Genomic DNA, 22,166 nt, shown 5'->3' with positions numbered 1-22,166 from the left:
TGGTGAGGGATCCGGCGATCGCACTGACGGCCCCGAGGCCGCAGGAGCGCCAGGCGCTGCGCCGACCGCCGATCCCTCCGCCGTTGCTGCAGCGCCAGGCTCCGAAGAGCCCCAGCCCGGCGCCTATTAGAAGGCCGGCGACGGCATCTTCATCAAGCTCCCCTGGGCGTCAAGCTCCAGGGCGCCGGTCGAAGGAGAGATTTTGGATGGAGAGGTGCTCGCCTGCGCGGGGCGGACGCTGGTCGACGCGCCAAGCAGCAGCAGCGATGAGCCTGAGGAGGAGCGGCTGCTTTGGAAGCTGTTGTCACTGTACCGTGCCCGACAAGCCAAGCAGGAATCCCGAGAAGCGCTTGTCGCGAGGGCGGGAGTGGACATTGAGAAGCACGCTGAGGAGCTCCGGGGTCTCGGGCAGGAAACTCCACGGTCCCTGGCAGGGGAGCTGGAGCAAGTCGCCGAGCAGCGGAAAGCCTTCCTCCTTGAGAAGGCTGAGGTCGAAGAGCAACAGCGGCTCGCTGCCGAGAAGCTATCTACGCAAGAAGGCGGGTTGGCGCAGCGCAAGGTCAACCTTGACAGCCACGAGGAGGAGCTTGCCGTGCCCGACCAAGCAATTGGCGGGGCTCAAAAGGAAGCAAAGGATGCTGCCGCAGCTGCCGAGGCCGCCAAGAAGGAGCTGGAGACGAAGATGGCGCAGCTGGAGGCCGATCTCAAGGCGAGCGGCGAGGAGCTTGCCGCGCTCAAGCGTGAGCGCGAGAAGGACGCCGCCGCTCATGGCGAGCTGCAGGGTCGCCTCGCTGAGAGGAGCAAAGAGCTTAGCGCCGCCAAGGACTCCAACGCAGATCTTGAGTTGAAGCTGGCCACTTTGACCAACACGCTGGACGACGCCAGGGAGCAGGAGGTGGCCTTGAAGGAGAATATCAAGGCCGACGAGGCGCTGCTGCGAGTGCCGCTGCCGCCCAGAATGGTTTTAGGGAGACTGTGGAGCACTGGACCGAGGGTCTGGTGAATGTTGCCACAGCCATCGACGGGGAGCTGGCGCAGCTGGGGATGGAGGATCTCGGGTACTCCTCCGATGAGAACCTCCAACCCAGCGCCAAGCTCAGCTTGTTCTTCAAAGGCATGGCGACGGCCCTCCAGCGACTCCGGGAGAAGATCCCAAAGCAGCTGGCCGACGAGTCGCGCAAGATCTGCGCGGGAGTTCTTCAAAAGGTGCTGGTGAAGGTGGCCTTCCGCAACCCAGGCCTCAACCTCACCAACGTCCTCAGGTCCCTGCCGCCGGATGCTGATCTGGAAGCGCTCAAGGCCCTTGTCGCACCCATTGTGGACAAGGTGAGCGAGATCAAGAGGGTTGAGGGCGATCACGTAGATTTGGCCGCCCGTTTTCTCTTTTTCTTGTCGTTGTTGGTCATGTTATAAGAACAATCTGTTAGAGCTGCGACAAGCTATCTTGTAATATAACTCTATTTTGGGTAGAGATTGCTGTGTTATTTCCTTTACTTGATTCCTTCCTTTGTATGATTTTTCCCTACACTTTTAGGGAACTTGTCGGTGCAGGCACCTTAGCCGCGAGCGCTGAGTGCGGGACATCAGCAGCCTGCTGGCGGTGCCGCTTCCGACGAGAAACCTTGTCACAACTAGTTGCAGCTCACTTAAGTTGTTGAGCGGACTCAAAAAAAAGTAAGGGCGCAACTAGCTACGAGTTGGTTCCTCTGCGCACAGGTTTTCCATACAAAGTACGGTCGTTCGAGGAAGATAACTTAAAAATTTAAAACTGATTGCTCAAACTTTGGCAACTTAGCTTTTCAGTCATTTGCTTTCCGGTAAGGCGAAACTTCCTTGAACGATGCCTGGTCCACACCATTATCTTCTCCTTTCCCCCCGGCAAACTTGTGTGCGAGGGAACCTTCCTTTCCTTTTTTGAGAAAAAGAAAGAAGAGAAAATAAAGATATGGAGCCTTACGGCTCGTTATTGCTTACCGGGGGTAGGCGCTGCACAAAGTGTCAGATAACGCATGCAAAGATAGTAGAAAGCATGAAATTGACAAGATGTGCGGAGCACATGAGCTTTACTTATGCACGGGTTCTGCGCCCGGCTTTGTACAAAGGATTACATGCAACATCGGCAAGACTTGTACAAAAGGTGGTTGCCGGAACAGGTTCAGGCAACCACGCCTTACGGGTAAAACTTACGAAGATGCTCAATGTTCCAGGAGTTGCTCATCGGAATGCCATCTTCGGTCACAAGGCGGACAGCGCTAGGCCTAGTGACTCGTTTCACCCGGTAAGGGCCTTCCCACTTCGGCGTCAACTTGTTGGAATTCTTGGCGGACTGAACATGCCGAAGAACAAGGTCGCCTTCCTCGAGACTTCTGGCATTAACTTTGCGGCTATGGTAGCGGCGCAAAGCTTGCTGGTATCGAGCAGCTTGTACAGCAGCCTGAAGACGGTCCTCCTCAAGGAGCAGCGCGTCATCTTGTCGCAGCTGCTCTTGCTCAAGCTCATCATAAGCGAGCACTCGAGGTGATCCATATACGAGTTCCGTGGGGAGAACTGCCTCTGCTCCATAGACTAGAGCGAAAGGTGTTTGGCCAGTGGCTCGATTTGGCGTCGTCCTGATCGACCAAAGAACCACCGGCAGCTCCTCAATCCAGTTCCTTCCGCACTTGTGGAGCCTGTCGAAAGTCCTGGTCTTGAGCCCGCGCAGCACTTCAGCATTTGCCCTCTCCGCTTGACCGTTGCTTCTCGGATGAGCAACAGAAGCAAAGCAGACCTTGGCGCCACGATCTTGGACGTACCGCATGAAGGTGCGGCTCGTGAATTGTGTGCCGTTGTCGGTGATGATCCTGTTAGGGACCCCGAAACGGCAAACAATCGACCTGAAGAACTTGACTGCTGACTGTGCTGTCACCTTCCTCACTGGTTCCACTTCCGGCCACTTTGTGAACTTGTCGATTGCAACGTACAAGTACTCAAAGTCCCCGACAGCTTGGGGAAAAGGGCTGAGGATATCGAGCCCCTAGACCGAAAATGGCCAGGATAAAGGGATCGTCTGGAGAGCTTGAGCTGGCTGGTGTATCTGTTTGGAATGGAACTGGCATGCTTCACACTTGGTTACTTGTGCAGTTGCATCCTGGAGAGCTGTCGGCCAAAAGAAACCTTGCCGGAACGCTTTGCCAGCAAGTGCTCTCGCGCCAATGTGGTGACCACATATGCCTCCATGTATCTCTGCCAACAGCTTTTGTCCGTCCTCCCGGTGAATACACTTCAATTTCACGCCGTTGAGTCTTCTTCTGTATAGTGTGTCATCGACAAACTGGTACATACTTGACTACCGGGCTACTCTTTCCGCTTCTTCTTGCTCTTCGGGAAGTTCTCCTGTCTGAAGGAAATGGACAATCTGTTGTGCCCATGCTGGAGCTTGCGGCTCGACAACAAAGACTAAAGGCACATCTGCAGCTGCGGGAACATCCGCTTCTATGGCGAGGACCTGCGGCTCAGCCGGAGCTTGGCGTTCCCCGACAAGCTTGCCGGAGCAAAACTTGTCGGGAGCGTTTGCTTCAACGGAACAAACCCTAAGGCTTGTCGGAGTAGACTGCTCCTCAGCACCTTTGGTGTTGATCTTGAGGACCTTCTTGGCGGCGGGTTCGGGGAGCTCCGCCGGAAAATAGTCACCAGAAATCAACTTCCTCTTCTTGCTCTGTCCAGTTGATGGTGTTACAGACGGTTGAGTCAGCTTGAGCACAAAGATCGCTGGTTCTACAGGTAACTTAAGTGCGGTGCACTTTGACAGGCCATCGGCAATATCGTTCTAAGCTCTTGGAACATGTTCCATCTGTAGGCCGTCAAAGTGCTCTTGTAGCTTTCTCACTTCATCAACGTAGGCTTCCATCAACAGACTCTGATAATTCTTGTTCACTTGGCGGACGACAAGCTGTGAGTCACCCCTGACAATGAGCTTCTTGATTCCAAGGTCTGCTGCGATCCTGAGACCGGCAAGCAAACCTTCATACTCTGCAGTATTGTTCGTTGCTTGCTCCTTGGGAAAGTGCATCTGGACTACGTACTTGAGGTGCTCTCCGGTGGGTGCAACAAGTAGCACGCCCGCACCGGCGCCTTGCAGCGAGAAAGCACCATCAAAGTACATCAGCCACTCTTTGCTTGCTTCCTTGACGGGGATGCTCGTTTCTGGAACTTCTTCATCTTGTGTTGGCGTCCACTCTGCTATGAACTCTGCCAATGCTCTGCTTTGGATAGTTGAAGTGCTCTCAAACTTGAGGCCAAAGCTTGACAGTTCCAGTGCCCACTCGACAATCCTGCCTGTTGCTTCTGGATTTTGCAGTATCCTCTTCAGCAGAAAACGAGTGACGACTGTGATGTCATGTGCTTGGAAGTAATGGCGCAGCTTTCTCGAGGCCATGAGAAGGCCGAAAAGCAATTTCTGCACACCAGAATACCTTGACCTAGCCCCCTGCAGAAGGGAACTGACAAAGTAAACTGGGCGCTGCACCATTCTTTTCTGCATCTTCTCATGCGCCTGCGCAGATCCATCTTTGTCGGGACCAGAGCTTGCCGGTGAAGTCTCCTGCTTGTCTCTGGATGCATCTACCGTGGTTTCTGGCTCATCATCCGCCTCCCTCTCCGCTACTAACGCGGCACTAACCACTTGATTGGTTGCCGCTATATATAGCAGCAACTTCTCTTGTGGCTTAGGTGCGACAAGTGTTGGAGTGGACGACAGGTATCTCTTTAAGTCCTGCAGCGCAACCTCCGCTTCCGGAGTCCATTTCATTGGACCTTCCTTTTTCAATATTTTGAAAAATGGCAGGGCGCGCTCAGCAGACCTAGAGATAAACCTGCTGAGAGTAGCTACGCAACCGACAAGTCTTCGTACATCCTTGACGCACTTTGGAGCTTCAATCTGCTCAATGGCCTTGATCTTGTCGGGATTGGCTTCAATTCCCCGCTGAGACACGAAGAACCCGAGAAGCTTGCTGGAGGGGACTCCAAACACGCACTTCTCGGGGTTAAGCTTGAGGTTGATCTTGCGCAGATTTGCAAAGGTTTCGTCTAAGTCTTGAATGAGAGTCTCCTTGTCCTTGCTCTGGACCACTATGTCATCCATGTAGGCTTCCACATTTCTGTGTATTTGCGGCTCAAAAGCGTCGTGGACTACCCTTGCAAATGTTGAACCAGCATTCTTTAAACCGAAAGGCATCCGTACGAAACAGTATGTGCCACATGGGGTGATGAATGCGGTCTTCTCCACATCCTCTTCTGCCATGAAGATCTGATGGTATCCTGAGTATGCATCAAGAAATGAAAGCAAGTCACATCCGGCCGTGGAGTCAACAATCTGGTCGATGCGCGGCAATGGAAATGGGTCTTTGGGACAAGCTTTATTGACATCGGTAAAGTCGATACAAAGCCTCCATTTCCCGTTTGCCTTGCGCACAACTACAGGGTTGGCCAACCACGTAGGATGGAGCACTCCTCTGACGAGGCCTGCTGCTTCCAATTTCTTGATTTCTTCTGCGATGAATTCTTGGGGCTCCACTGCCTGTTTCCTGACTTTCTGCTTGACGGGCCGCGCATGAGGACAGACGGCAAGATGGTGCTCGATTACTTTCCTGGGAACACCGGGGATGTCAGACGGTTGCCATGCAAATACGTCGACGTTCGCCCGCAGGAAAGCAACGAGCGCGCTTTCCTATTTAGGGTCGAGAGTGGCACTGATGGTGAAGGTACCACCAGTGCCATCCTCCTTGGCGGACACCTTCTTGGTCTCAGGTGGAGCTACCATTGTTTTCTTACACTTGCCGGTGGAGCTCGATGGTGCGTCCTCGACGGTAGCGCAGCACTCCGAAGAGGTGCGCTTGCCGGAGTGGGCATCAGAACTCTTGCCGGACTTGGTCTTCTTCTTCACCCCGTGAGCTTCAATGGCAAGTGTCTTGCGATCTGTTGTGGCTGTTGCTTCCCGGTAGATCTTGTCGGCGCAGATAAGAGCATCCTTCTTGTCGCCAGGGACAGAGATGACACTTATCAGGCCTGGCATCTTCAGCATGTTGTATGCATAGTGAGGCTGCCATGAATTTGGCGAGTGCTGGATGGCCGAGTATCCCATTGTAACGCAATGGAAAGTCAGCAACGTCAAAAATGACCCTCTCAGTCCTGAAGTTCAACTCGCTGCCAAATGTCACCGGCAACGTGATCTTTCCCTTCGGCTTGCTCCTTCCTGGATTGATTCCTTGGAACGTGCCGGTCTCTTCGAGCTCGCCATCAGGGATTTGGAGTTTCTGGAGTACCGCGGAGGAGATCAGGTTCAAGCCGGCCCCGCCGTCAACTAGCATCTTAGTGACCTTGAGGTTGCGGATAGTTGGTGAAACCAACATCGGCAAGCACCCGACCGTAGTTATGCGATCAGGGTGGTCCTCAATATCAAAGATGATAGGCGTGCTAGACCATTTCAGAGGCCTGCGTGACTCGACGGGTGGTTCTGCCGCATTAACTTCCCGCACCCACTGCTTGAGCTGGCGGTGTGAAGTATGCAGAGAAGCACCTCCGTCAACGCATAGGACCTCTGTGGCTTTCTGGAACTCCTGCTCATCGGTCTCGTCATCATCCATATCTTCATCGTCGTCGTCATCTTCATCCTTGTCGCGGCTACGGGGAGGTCTGTCTCCTTGCCGCTGCTTGGCCTTGCCGCGGCGCCCTCCTCGGTCGGGCGTTTCTTGCCGGCTCCTCCAGCAGCTTCCTGGGCTTTCTCCTTGTCGCGTCGCTCGTATTCAGCCTTTTGCTGCTCGACCTTCTTGCAGCTCTGGAGGTCATGGCCCTTGGTACGGTAGATCTTGCAGTACTACTTGTTGGTGCCGTCCTGCTTGTCGGCAACCGCCACAGCCTCCTCGCCGGAGCTACCAGCTTTGGCTTTCTTGGTGCCACCTCCGTTGCCGGACTGCTCAACGACTAGCACATCTTTGCCTTTCTTCTTCCTGTTGTTTCGCCGCCGGTTTTTCTTTGCCGGGGCAGTCTCCTCACTATCAGATCCTCCTGCTCCTATATTCTCTCCGGGGAGTTTCCTCCCTTCCTCAGCACGTGCACACTTGTCGGCCAAGGCATATAGCTCACTGACGTCTCTGATCTTGCACATCGCCATCTCCTCCCGCATCCTGCGGTTTCGCGCGTTCTGATGGAATGCGCTGATTACCGCGGCAGGGTGGACATCTGGGATGTTGTGTTGTACACGGCTGAATCTCTGAATGTACTTGCGCAGGGGCTCTCCTTCCTTCTGGGCGAGCAGATGAAGGTCGCTCTCTTGGCCATGAGGCTTGTGGCCGCCTGTAAAGGTGCCGACAAACTGATGGCACAGGTCTGCCCAGGAGGATATGGAGTTGTCCGGCAAGTGCATGAGCCAGGATCTAACATTAGGCTTGAGCACCAGCGGGAAGTAGTTGGCCAGGATCTTGTCGTCCCGCCCCCCGGCAGCTTGCACCGCGATGGTGTAGATGCTAAGGAACTCCGACGGATGTGACTTACCGTCGTACTTCTCTGGTACATCTGGCTTGAAATTCTTCGTGCTGGGCCACTGGACTTGCCGCAGCTCACGAGTGAACGCAGGGCAACCTACCGCGTACGGCAAGTCGCCTGGTTCCCCTGGTGCATGCATGTCGACAGAGGGCCCAGCGCGCTGGTCCGATTGACGCCGCGCTTCTCTTCGGCGCTCGATGCGAGTACGAGCGTCTTCTTGCTGTCGTTCATGAAGAACTTGGCGTTGATCGCGACGAGCTCGTGGATCTGATGATGCGGTGGAGTCGCTGTCGAGGTGGATCCGGTGAGTCGGCGATCTTGGCCTTCGGGGTGGAGAGTGCATGGTGGTTGCACCCCAACCGGTTTCGTCGCCACCGGCTCGTGCCTGGCAGTCCTGCCGCGGCAGCGACGCACTCGGCTGCCGCAGAGTGTCACCGTTGGCGAAGCCGATGAGACTCTAAATGGTGGCCCTCCATTGATCGATCTTGTCTTCCGTTGGACGGTAATCCAGGAGCAGTTGAGCTCGCGCCAAAGCTTCTGCTGGAGTGGTGGGTGGCAGTGGCGAACGGTGCGAGGAGCGGGATATGCTCGTGCCAGCATGTCGGCATGCATGCCGGTCTTGAGTGCCCCGAGATCCACCAGCTCGATCTTGGTCCAACAAACATATGGTACTGTGAATACCATGACGCTGTCGATCCTGCGCCTCCTGAGACGGGCGCGGTGCATGTACGGACGCCGAGGTCTGCGCAGCCTTGTCCTTGGACCTGGCAGCACCGTGAGCTCCCTCGTCGACGCCCGTTCTTCCGCCGGCGTCTACCCCACCACTCGTTTGCTCCGGTGGTGGTGGGATCGACGTGGACGGAACAGCTCCCGCCGAAGTCTTCTTCTTCGGTGGCATGTCGATGAAGAAGATGAAGATCTAGCTTGTGTGAACGCCTGATCAGGTTCACACAACCTTGACGCCCCCTACCTGGCGCGCCAAAGATGTCGGGGAAGCTGATCCGCGAACACCTATGGGGAACGGCGGACCGAGCCCCTTTCGGTTCGGCGGGGGGCGGAGGTCGCACGAAGAGCGGATCGAGGTGAAGCACACGAGCAGTTTACCCAGCTTCGGAGCTCTCCGGAGAGATAATACTCCTACTGCTGCTTGGCTGATTGTATTGAGTTCTTGCTCAGGAGCGCTGAGTACTACAGTACGCACCAGCTGCTAACGAGACCGAGCATGAGTGTTTTTCAGGCTTCCGAACCCCCTCTACGTTGCGCATGGGCCTCCTTTTATATGCTCAAGGGGTCACCGACAGGTGGCAACGCACACAAGGGTAAAAATGGAAAAGGAGTTGCGGTTGGTACAACTACTTGTACAGTGTATCCTACCTAACCCTAACGGCAGGGGACAAAGGCATTAAATGCCCGTTTGCGTCCCCAAATAGTGCAAAAAGGACCGTCAGGGACGCCACCGTTCTCCATGATGGCAGTCTTGTCAGTGTCGCTTGCCACCTCGCACCGCTGGCTGCACAGACTCTTGCCACGCGCGCCTCGAAAGACCCCAGGGCGACATGTTGGTGGATGTGCTGGAGCGCGGGTACTGAGTGGTAGCTTGCTGCGGCAAGGGCCTTGCCGCGGTTGTTGTCTTGTCGCGCCCGGAAGCTTGTCGCTCACCGGGCCTTGCCGGGACGCGTGGCGCGTCACGGCAAGTTCCTTGCGATGCCTTGGTTGGCCTTCCCGGCAAGCTCCTCTTGCCGGGGCCTTGTCTCCTTGGCTTGAATACTTTGTTCTTGAATGGTTCCAAAGGAACCACGGAGGACCTTGGCGGTCACCCGGCAAGCCTTGCCGCGGGGTGCTGCAACTGCCCATGCACAAGTTCGGGATACTAGGGTACCCCTACTCTAGTACACCGACAGCGGCGGAGCTCAAGTGGCAGAGAGGAGAGGAAGAAGACGATTGGGTAAAATACCTAGGTCGCCCTATTTATAAGGGAAGACTGACCGAGAGGGCACGAAACACGAGGAGATAACATTTGTTATCCAGCGGCTCTGGCGCCTCGATTCTCGGGATGGTTAGTAAAGACAAAGATCCGTTCAAGATACGACGGAGTAAACATTAATTTTTATTGAAGATGACGTCATGATGATTTAATCTGGATCCAGATGATGATGTCACGGCGGGTTAAAAATCTTCATTCAAGACAAAGGACTGCAGGATAGCCCATAAGGTATTTTAAGATTCACATGAACAGGTTCAAATCAATCTGGGGCCTAATGTTGGGGATATAACTATTTGTGTAAGCCGCCCAGGAGGGGCCGGGTTACGCAAAGAAGACTCACCAGAGAGAAGCCCAAGACCAAAGTATGAAGATGGCGGTTCATAGAGAGCTTAAGGCCCGCAGGCGACTTAAGGCCCGTTGTAATAAACCGTTGTAATAATATTACTTGTATCATAAGGTAAACTTAACTAGTCACCGAGTCGGACATTGTTTATAAGCCGGCCGGGAATCTGTAAGCTGCAGGGCGTCGACCCGTGTATATAAGGGGACGACCCGCTGGCGGCTTAGGGCAAGAAACAACTCATCGAGAGCCAGGCATAGCATATCTCGCTCCCTGGTCATCGAAACATCAATACCAACCCAACTAGACGTAGGCCTTACCTTCACCGTAAGGGGCCGAACTAGTATAAAATCTCTCGTGTCCTTTGTCCCGATTAACCCCTTCAAGCTTCCTAGTTGCGATAGCTAAACAACTAAGTCCTTTCACGAGGACATCTGACGTGACAATTCCACGACATAACCCCTAAGTTTGATTGTGTTAAATCTTTTATGGATACCGATGCTTTTCATGAATTTAGCACTAAATATGGACTTGACTCTGAGATAGGAGGTTCTTTCTGTGAATCATTTGCTACTCATGTTGTTCTCCCTTAGGAGAAGTGGATTAAATATCATCCTCCCACTTAAGTGAAAGTAGTAGAACCTATTAAAGTTGATGAAAAAATATTACTTATAATGTTGATCCTATTGTTCCTACAACTTATATTGAGAAACCACCTTTTCTGTTTGAATAAAGGATCATGCTAAAGCTTCAACTCTAGTTCGTAGGAGTAATGCTAGAACACCTACACCCCCTATCGGAGTAAATGACCACGGGTAGCCCTATCTGCTCCCCATGACGTTTGAAGACATCGGGGCCGGTTGCGCCCCTCAAGCGTCCAAACAAAGGGCCGCCTCACTACGGGAAATAGTTAATTTGCCGTCAGGAGGCATCTTTGCCGTCAGCTTTTCGTCGGGCAGACGGCAAAGAAAGGGTTTGCCGTCATTAGCAGAAGGCAAAGAAAAACTTACGACAAAATAAACTTTGCTATCTGCAGAAAAAAATACAGACGGCAAAGAGCTCACTTTGCCGTTTGCAGTAAAAATCACAGACGGCAAAGAACCTTTGCCGTTTGCATTTCTTTTGGCAGAAGGCAAAACATCTTTGTCGTCTGTGTTTTTTTTGGCAGACGGCAAAGATCTCTTTGGCGTCTGTATTTTGTTTCGCAGACGACAAAGGAAAAGCACACCACGCGGATCGATCACATGGATCGATGACTTGGCAACATCTTAGCCGCAGATCCCACCCACTCTAAAGTCGTCGGCCGCACGCTCCCACCGACCGCCAGGATGCACGCGCCCCCATGCACACCCCCACCCACGATGCTAGGACCGTACCTGCCCACCCACGACTCCCTTCTCCTTCTCGCTCGTGCTCCCTCCTCTCTCTATCTCGCACGCTCTCTCCTGCTCCCTCCTCCCTCCTCCCCCGAGCAGCCACACGCCGCCGGCCAATGCCCGCCCACAAATCCGGCGCCTCCGAGCAGCCGCCCCCTAGCCCAGCGACCGCCCGCCCCAAAGGAGCCGCACACCAGGGCCAACGCCAGCGCGCCCGTCTGTCCGCCATGGCGCCCAACACCGCATGATGCTCCAGCTCGCAATGTCGTCATCACCCGCTGGCCGACCGCAACCCAGCTCCTCCGGCCGCGCATCCGAGCCCGTGCACACCCCGAGCTCCTCCTCACCCGCCGTTCATGCGCTCCGCCTCCCGAGCTCTGCCGCTAGAATAGCAGGGAGCTCCACTGGTCGAGCACCGCCCATCCCCGATGTCCCTCACATGCGTCCTTGCGGCACCGGAGAGATTTAGCTCCCAAGCGCGGCTGGGCCCGAGCGGCGCGGCTGAGTAGGGCCATCACCGGCGGTCGAGCACCGCCCATCCCCTGCCTCCTCACGCCACCGGAGCGAGTCAGCTCCCCAGCGCGGCTGCGGAGGAGTGGCGCGGCTGATCAGGGCCGGGCGACGGTGCAACGAGCGGAGCACGGTAGAGCGGTGCTGTGAGTGGGACGGGCGGTGGGGCGAACAAAGCACAACAGTGGAGAAGAAGGACCTGATTGATTTTTAGTTTTACTTTTTAGGGTCCTTTTGTTAATTTCTAGGACTATTCTGTAACTTTGGTTTTTGCAGAATCATGTTTACATTTTGTACTGGAGTAACATTGAATGAAGGGCACTAAACACGGCTCGGCCTTTCCCTGTTAAAAGAAAAAGAAGAAACAGTGCACTGCATGCATTGACCGCATCCCTCGGAAGCTGTGTGTGTGTGTGTGTTTAATTTGACCATTTTCATTGCTATCTTTGATATCCCCGGCTGACGGCAAACCCCCGAATAGCTGACGGCAAAGATGTAGTCTGGCGGACGACAAAAGTACTTTTATTTGCCGTCTGTGATTTATAAGGCCGATAGCGTAGCAAATTTGGGTGACGGCAAAGTCTTTGCCGTCTGCCCCAATTAAAAGTTGATGGCAAAGTATTCTTTGCCGACTTATCTTTGCCGTCTGAGCTTGTCATCTGCTTCCTAACGGCAAAATCATTGCCGTCTGGATTTAGGTCTTTGCCGTCTGTAATCCACAGATGGAAAATTACTTGTTTCCCGTAGTATTTTTAGCAAAGGACAAGCCTGGACAATTTATTATAATGAGAAAAGCGCTCCCGAGGACACATGGGAATTACCGTCAAGCTAGTTTCATCACGCTCATATGATTCGCGTTCGGTACCTTGATAGTTTGATATATGGGTGGGCCGGTGCTTGGGTACTGCCCTTACTTGGACAAGCATCCCACTTATGATTAACCACTATTGCAAGCATCCGTAACTACAAAAAAGTATTAAGGCAAACCTAACAATAGCATGAAACATATGGATCCAAATTAGCCCCTTACGAAGCAACACATAAACTAGGGTTTAAGCTTCTGTCACTCTAGCAAACCATCATCTACTTTTTACTTCCCAATACCTTACTCTAGGCCCAAATAATGGTGAAGTGTCATGTAGTCGATGTTCACATAACACCACTAGAGGAGAGACAACATACATCTCTCAAAATATCGAACGAATACCAAATTCACATGACTACTAATAGCAAGACTTCACCCATGTCCTCAGGAACAAACGGAACTACTCACAAAGCATATTCATGTTCATAATCAGAGGAGTATTAATATGCATAAAGGACCTGAACATATGATCTTCCACCAAGTAAACCAGTTAGCATCAACTACAAGGAGTAATCAACACTACTAACAACCCACAGGTACCAATTTGTGGTTTTGATACAAGATTGGATACAAGAGATGAACTAGGGTTTGGAGGTGCTGGTGAAGATGTTGATGGAGATTGACCCCCTCCCGATGAGAGGATCGTTGGTGATGATGATGGTGATGATTTCCCCCTCCCGGAGAGAAGTTTCCCCGGGAGAACAGCTCTGCCGGAGCCCTAGATTGGTTCCGCCAAGGTTCCGCCTCGTGGCGGAGGAGTTTCGTCCCGTGAGCTTCCTTATGATTTTTGCTAGGGTAAAAGACCTCATATAGCAGAAGATGGCACCGGAGGGCCACCAGGGGGCCCAGGAGACAGGGGGCGCGCCCAGTAGGGGGGCGCTCCCCCACCCTCCTGGCCAGGGTGTGGGCCCCCTCAGGTACTTTCTTTTCTCATAATTTCTTATTAAATCCAAAATTAACTTTCATTGAGTTACGAGACATTTGGAGCTATGTAGAATAGGTTTCCAATATTTGCTCCTTTTCCAGCCAGAATCCCAGCTGCCGGCATTCCCCCTCTTCATGGTAAACCTTGTAAAATAAGATTGAATAGCCATAAGTATTGTAACATAACGTGTAATAACAGTCCATAATGCAATAAATATTGATATAAAAGCTTGATGAAAAATGGACGTATCAACTCCCCAATCTTAGACATCGCTTGTCCTCAAGCGGAAGCCGAAATCAAAAAATATGTCGACATGTTTAGAGATAGAGGTGTCGATAAAAATAAAATACGGACATGAGGGCATCAAGATCATTCCTATAACAGCAACATATATATAGATTTTGTCATATGATTTCTTATGCTCAAGTAACAATCTATTCACAATGTCAAGTATGGAACATAAACTTCATTGGAAACTAACAAACTATAATCTCAATCATTGAAGCAATTGCAATTTATCATAACGTCAGAAAGAGTCAAGAATAGAGCTTTTCAGCAAGTCCACATACTCAACTATCATATAGTGTTCTACAATTGCTAACACTCACGCAATACTTATGGTTATGGAGTTTTAATCGGACACTGAGAAAGATAGGGGCTTATAATGTTGCCTCCCAATGTTTTACCTCAACGGTAATGTCAACAATAATAGTTCATGCTAACGAACATCCAACTGGATATATGTATCAGGATCTTTCTAACACGAGGTGCTTACCAAAGGATAAAATGAAAAAGGGAAAGGTGAAGATCACCTTGACTCTTGCATAAAGTAAAAGACATAAAGTAGAAGATAGGCCCTTCGCAGAGGGAAGCAGAGGTTGTCATGCGCTTTTAGGGTTGGATACACAAAATCTTAATATGAAAGAACGTCACTTTATATTGCCACTTGTATATGGACCTTTATTATGCAGTCCATCGCTTTTATTGCTTCCATAACAAGATCGTATAAAGCTTATTTTCTCTGCACTAATAAGTTGTGCATATTTAGAGGGCAATTTTTATTTCCGGCACCGATGACAACTTACTTGAAGGATCTTACTCAATCCATAGGTAGATATGGTGGACTCTCATGGCAAAACTGGCTTTAAGGATATTTGGAAGCACAAGTAGTATCTCTACTTGGTGCTAGGAATTTTTGGCTACCATGAGGGGGAAAGGCAATCTCAACATGTTTGAATGATCCATGACAATATACTTTAACTGAGATGTGAGAAAACATAAACCATTACGTTGTCTTCCTTGTCCAACGTCAACTCTTTAGCATGTCATACTTTAATGAGTGCTCACAATTATAAAAGATATCCAAGATAGTATATTTATATGTGAAAACCTCTCTTTCTTTATTACTTCCTACTAATTGCAACAATGACCAAAACTATGCTTGTCAACTCTCAACAACTTTTAAGCCTCATACTTTCTATGTGTGAAGTCATTACTATCCACAAGATATATATGAAACTCTTTTATTCTTTTTATATTCTTTCTATTTTTCTCATGATCATAGCAAGATGGCAAAGCCCTTGACTCGACACTAATCTTTATTATAGATAACTCATGGACTCGATTACAAAGAGATCACAAAGCAAAACTCAAAACTAATTCATATCAAAACTTCAATCTACTAGATCAAGATATTACTAAAAGGATCGAACTAAGTAAAACAGTAAAGATAGGAGTGTGATGGTGATACGATACCGGGGCACCTCCCCCAAGCTTGGCAGTTGCCAAGGGGAGTGCCCATACCCATGTGATTATGTCTCCTTCTTTAGAGTTGGTGTTGTCATCTTCTTGGCGATAATTCCCCTTAGGATACGATTCTCCTCCTCGAGCTTATTGACTTGTTGCTTGAGGTTCATGTTTTCCTTGTGGAGCTTGCCTGCTATGGCTAAAGCTCCTTTTACCCAAGGGTGCTGCATAGCTTCTGGAGAACAAGTGACACTCTTTTTCAAATTTTCGTAAGAAAGAAAATTAGCATTGGAATGGATGACCGAATTTGGAACAGCCGAGCTCTGTAGTTCCCCCATTGTGAATCCTGCTTGGAAGCGGGAGGTCACTTCTTTATCTTCCTCCATGGCATCTATCCTTTTCAAATCGGCCTCCATCTCATCCTCCATTGATGGTCCAAAGTGATAAGCATCGCTTTTTGCTCCTGGACCTAGTGTAGGGTGAGACACCCGACACTCTCCGACTGACTCTTGGGAAGACATCTTGCTCTAAATCCACAATAGGAATAGCTCGAAACAAAGACATAATATTTTTGCATGATACGGTGGTCAAAACTTTCGGGAGATTATATAATGAATTTTTACCGACCAAAATACGTAATGTGCAAGAAAACGGAGTTCGGGAGGCACACGAGGTGTCCACAAGACAGGGGGGCGCGCCCAGTAGGGGGGTGTGCCCCCCACCCTCGTGGAGGCCTCGTGTCCCTCTTGGACTACTTCTTTCTTCCCAAAATTCTTAAATATACCAAAATAGAGAAAAATTGCCATTAGAATTGTTTTGGAGTCGGTTTACTTACCGTACCACATACCTATTCCTTTTTAGAGTCTGGAACGTTCTGGAAAGTGTCCCTTATGCATTCCTCTGGGGTTATGGTTTCAATAATATTAGTTTCAACATTAATAGGGTTACCTGAGATATAATGTTTGATTCTTTGACCGTTCACCACCCTCGGACTTGTGCCTTCGAAGTTGTTGATTTTTATGGCGCCGGAACGATAGACCTCCTCGATAACGTAAGGACCTTCCCACTTAGAGAGAAGTTTTCTTGCAAACAATATTAAACGAGAGTTGAATAGTAACACATAATCACCTACGTTAAATTCTTGCTTTTGTATCCTTTTGTCATGCCATCTTTTAACTTTTTCTTTAAACAATTTGGCATTCTCGTAGGCCTGGGTTCTCCATTCATCAAGTGAGCTAATGTCAAATAACCTCTTCTCACTAGCAAGTTTAAAATCATAGTTGAACTCTTTAATGGCCCAATATGCCTTATGTTCAAGTTCAATAGGTAAGTGACACACTTCTCCATAAACCATCTTATACGGAGACATACCCATAGGATTTTATACGCAGTTCTATAAGCCCATAATGCATCATCAAGTTTCTTGGACCAATTCTTTCTAGATATATTAACAGTATTTTGCAAAATTAATTTGAGCTCTCTATTGCTCAACTCTACTTGACCACTAGACCGTGGGTGATAAGGAAATCCAATTCTATGATTAACATCATACTTAGCAAGCATTTTACGGAAAGCACCATGAATAAAATGTGAACCACCATCAGTCGTGAGATATCTAGGGACTCCAAATCTTGGGAAAATAACTTCTTTAAGCATCTTAATAGAGGTGTTATGATCAGCACTACTAGTTGGAATAGCTTCTACCCATTTAGTAACATAATCAACAACAACTAAAATATGTGTGTATCAATTAGAGGCTGGAAAAGGTCCCTTATATTCAAAGGCCGAAACATCAAATGGTTCAATAACAAGAGAATAATTCATAGGCATTTCTTGATGTCTACTAATATTACCAATTCTTTAACATTCATCACAAGACAAGACAAACTTACGGGCATCTTTGAAGAGAGTAGGCCAATTAAAACCGGATTGCAATACCTTATGTGCAGTTCTGTCTCCAGCGTGGTGTCCTCCATATGGTTCGGAGTGACACTTGCGTAGGATCTGTTCCTGTTCATTCTCAAGTACACAACATCTAATAACACCATCTACTCCTTCTTTATAAAGGTGTGGGTCATCCCAAAAGTAATGTATTAAATCATAAAAGAACTTTTTCTTTTGTTGGTATGCGAAACTAGGTGGTATAAATTTAGCAACAATGTAATTAGCCTAATCAGCATACCATGGAGCAGTACCAGAAGCATTAATGACTGCTAATTGTTCATCAGGAAAACTATCATCAATAGGTAGTGGGTCATCAAGAACATTCTCTAGCCTAGACAAGTTGTCTGCAATGGGGTTCTCAGCTCCCTTTCTATCAATAATATGTAAATCAAATTCTTGAAGCAAGAGGACCCATCTAATAAGTCTAGGTTTAGCATCTTTCTTTTCCATAACATATTTAATAGGAGCATGATCAGTGTGAATAGTAACTTTAGAATCAACAATGTAGGGTCTGAACTTATCACAAGCAAATACAACTGCCAAGAATTCTTTTTCTGTAGTAGCATAATTTCTCTGGGTAGTATCAAGAGTCTTGCTAGCATATTGAATAACATTTAATTTCTTATCACCTCTCTGCCCTAGAACAGCACCTACATCATAATCACTACCATCACACATAATTTCAAAGGGTAAATTCTAATCAGGTGGCTGAACAATAGGTGAAGTGATCAAAGCTCTCTTATGTATTTCAAATGCTTCTACACAATCATCATCAAAGACAAAAGGAATATATCTTTGCAATAAATTAGTCAGAGGCCTAGAGATTTTAGAAAAATCCTTAATGAACCTCCTATAAAACCCGGCATGACCAAGGAAACTTCTTATACCTTTAATGTCCTTAGGACATGGCATCGTTTCAATAGCATCCACTTTAGCTTATCAACTTCAATACCTCTTCCAGAAATTTTATGCCCCAAGACAATGCCTTCATTAACCATAAAGTGATACTTTTCCCAATTCAGGACGAGACTAGTGTCTTCACATCTCTACAAAACTCGATCAAGGTTGCTCAAGCAATCATCAAAGGAGGATCCATAGACTGAGAAGTCATCCATGAATACCTCACAAATCTTTTCACGAAAGTCAGAGAATATAGCCATCATGCATCTTTGAAAGGTAGCAGGTGCATTACATAAACCAAAAGGCATACGTCTATAAGCAAAAGTACCGAAAGGGCAAGTAAAAGTAGTTTTGGATTGATCTTCCACTAACACGGGTATTTGAGAGAAACCAGAATAACCATCTAGAAAGTGGAAATGTGTATCTTTGGATAGTATTTCTAGAATTTGATCAATAAAAGGTAAAGGGTAATGATCTTCCTTAGTAGCTTTATTTAATTTACGGAAATCAATTACCATCCTATAACCTGTAATAATTCTTTGCGGAATCAATTCATCTTTATCATTAGGAACAACAGTAATACCTCCCTTTTTAGGGACACAATGGACAGGGCTTACCCATTCATTATCAGCGACGGGATAAATTATACCTGCCTCAAGGAGCTTTAGTATCTCCTTTCTTACCACTTCTTTCATCTTAGGATTTAATCTTCGTTGAGGATCTCTGACTGGTTTGTCATCTTTCTCCACTTTAATTTTGTGTTGGCATAGAGTGGGACTGATACCCTTAAGATCATCCAGAGTATATCCAATAGCAGCACGGTGCATCTTCAGAGTTTTCAATAATCTTTCCTCTTCCTGCTCTGAAAGGTTAGCACTAATAATAACAGGATATATCTTCTTTTCATCAAGATAAGCATATTTAAGATTATCAGGTAATGGTTTGAGCTCAAACACGGGATCGACCTTGGGTGGAGGAGGATCCCCTAGGATTTCAATAGGGAAGTTGTGTTTCAAGATAGGAACCTGCTGCAGGAATACTTCATCTATTTCCCTTCTTTCATTCATAAAAATATCATTTTCATGGTCTCGCAAATATTGTTCTAACGGATCAGTAGGAGGCACGGCATTAGAATCAAGACCAATTATTTCATATTTACTAGGTAATTCTTTAACACGGGGTTGTCTACGAAATTTATCAAAATAAAAATCATGAGTCATATCATCCAAGCCAATCGTAAAAACATCCTTTTTGCAATCAATCTTAGCATTAACAGTGTTCAAGAAGGGTCTACCAAATATAATGGGACAAAAGTCATCTTGTGGGGAACCCAGAACAAGGAAATCAGCAGGGTATTTATGTTTTTCACACAAGACTTCAACATCTCTAACAATCCCAACTGGTGAAATAGTATCTCTATTGGCAAGCTTAATAGTAACATCAATACCTTCTATTTCAGCGGGTGCAATATCATGCATAATTTCTTGGTATTAGGAAATAGGTATTGCACTAGCACTAGCACCCGTATCACATAAGCCATGATAACAATGATCTCCTATTTTAACAGAAATAACAGTCATGCGTACAATAGGTCTATGTATCTTAGCATCTGGTCTAGAAATATTAGCAGCTTCATCACAGAAATAAATAACATGCCCATCTATATTATCATCCAAGATATCTTTAACCATAGCAATACTAGGTTCAACTTTAATTTGCTCAGCAGGTGTATAGGTTCTAGTATTACTCTTACGAACAACAGTCGAAGCTTTAGCATGATCCTTCATTCTAATAGGAAAAAGTGGTTTCTCAACATAAGTAGTAGGAACAATAGGATCACTATAAGTGATAGTATTTTGTTCAACTGTAATAGGTGCAACTACTTTTACTTAAATGGGAGGATTATATTTAAACCACTTCTCCTTAGGGAGATCAACATGACTAGCAAAAGATTCACAGAAAGAAGCTACTATCTCAGAGTCAAGTCCATATTTAGCGCTAAATCCACGAAAAGCATCGGTATCCATAAAAGGTTTAACACAATAAAACTTAGGCATTATACCTGACTCATTACCATCATCGGAACCCCAATCTTCAGAGTTGTGTTTAATTCTTTCCAATAAGTCCCACTTGAATTCAGTAGTTTTCAGCATATAAGAACTAGCACAGGAAGTATCGAGCATGGTGCGATCATTGAGAGAAAGCCAAGCATAATTTTTTTGAATAATCATTTCTCTTGAGAGCTCATGGTTGGGTCATGAATATAACATTGACTTAAGCCTCCCCCAAGCTTGAGCGATGCTTTCTCCTTCACGAGGCCAGAAATTATATATGTAATTACGATCACGGTGAACAAGATGCATAGGATAGAACTTCTGGTGAAATTCCAACTTCAATCATTTATAGTTCCAAGATCTCGTATCATCACATAGCCTATACCATGTCAATGCATCTGCCTTCAAAGATAAAGGGAAAACCTTCCTCTTAACAACATCATCAGGAATACCTGCAAGCTTAAATAATCCACAAACTTCATCCACAAAGATAAGGTGTAAATCAGGATGCAATGTTCCATCTCCTGCAAAGGGATTAGCTAGCAGTTTCTCTATCATACCCGAAGGAATTTCGAAGTAAACATTTTCAGTAGGTTGAGGAGCAACTCTTTTCTCTACTGGTCGGCGTGAAGATACCCCGAACAGGTCCCTCAAAGGATTATTTTCCATAGTAACAAGTGACAGAAAATTTCAGCACACTATATAAATGTTTCCTTACCAAGTTCCACTCACCAAATGCGCTTCACTCCCCGGCAACGGCGCCAAAAAAGAGTCTTGACGACCCACCAATATAGGGGATCTATCATAGTCCTTTCGATAAGGAAATGACAAGCGGTTTTCAGTAAGGTATTCTCTGGAAGCACTGGAATTGTAGGTAACAGATAGTTTTGTGATAAAATAACTTGTAACGGGTAACAATTAATGAAAGTAAATAAGGTGCAGCAAGGTGGCCCAATCCTTTTTGTAGCAAAGGACAATCCTGGACAATTTCTTATAATTAGAAAAGAGCTCCCGAGGACACATGGGAATTATCGTCAAGCTAGTTTCATCACGCTCATATGATTCACATTCGGTACTTTGATAATTTGATATGTGGGTGGACCGGTGCTTGGGTACTGCCCTTACTTGGACAAGCATCCCACTTATGATTAACCCCTATTGCAAGCATCCTCAACTACAAAAGAAGTATTAAGGTAAACCTAACCATAGCATGAAACCTATGGATCCAAATCAGCCCCTTACAAAGCAACGCATAAACTAGGGTTTAAGCTTTTGTCACTCTAGCAACCCATCATCTACTTATTACATCCCAATGCCTTCCTCTAGGCCCAAATAATGGTGAAGTGTCATGTGGTCGACGTTCACATAACACCACTAGAGGAGAGACAACATACATCTCATTAAAATATCGAACGAATACCAAATTCACATGACTACTAATAGCAGGACTTCACCCATGTCCTCGGGAACAAACGGAACTACTCACAAAGAATATTCATGTTCATAATCAGAGGAGTATTAATATGCATAAAGGATCTGAACATATGATATTCCACCAAGTAAACCAATTAGCATCAACTACAAGGAGTAATCAACACTACTAGCAACCCACAGGTACCAATTTGTGGTTTTGATACAAGATTGGATATAAGAGATGAACTAGGGTTTGGGGAGGAAATGGTACTGGTGAAGATGTTGATGGAGATTGACCCCCTCATAATGGCATGATCGTTGGTGATGATGATGGTGATGATTTCCCCCACCCGAAGGGAAGTTTCCCTGGCAGAACAGCTCTGCCGGAGCCCTAGATTGGTTCCGCCAAGGTTCCGCCTCATGGCGGCGGAGTTTCGTCCCTTGAGCTTCCTTATGATTTTTTCCAGGGTAAAAGACCTCATATAGCAGAAGATGGGCACCAGAGGGCCACCAGGGGGCCAAGGAGACAGGGGGCGTGCCCAGTAGGGGGGACGCGCCCCCACACTCCTGGCCAGGGTGTGGGCCCCCTCA

The sequence above is a fragment of the Triticum dicoccoides genome, chromosome 1B (assembly GCF_002162155.2).
Source record: "Triticum dicoccoides isolate Atlit2015 ecotype Zavitan chromosome 1B, WEW_v2.0, whole genome shotgun sequence".
NCBI classification, from domain to species: domain Eukaryota; kingdom Viridiplantae; phylum Streptophyta; class Magnoliopsida; order Poales; family Poaceae; genus Triticum; species Triticum dicoccoides.
This window is presented reverse-complemented; position numbering follows the sequence as displayed.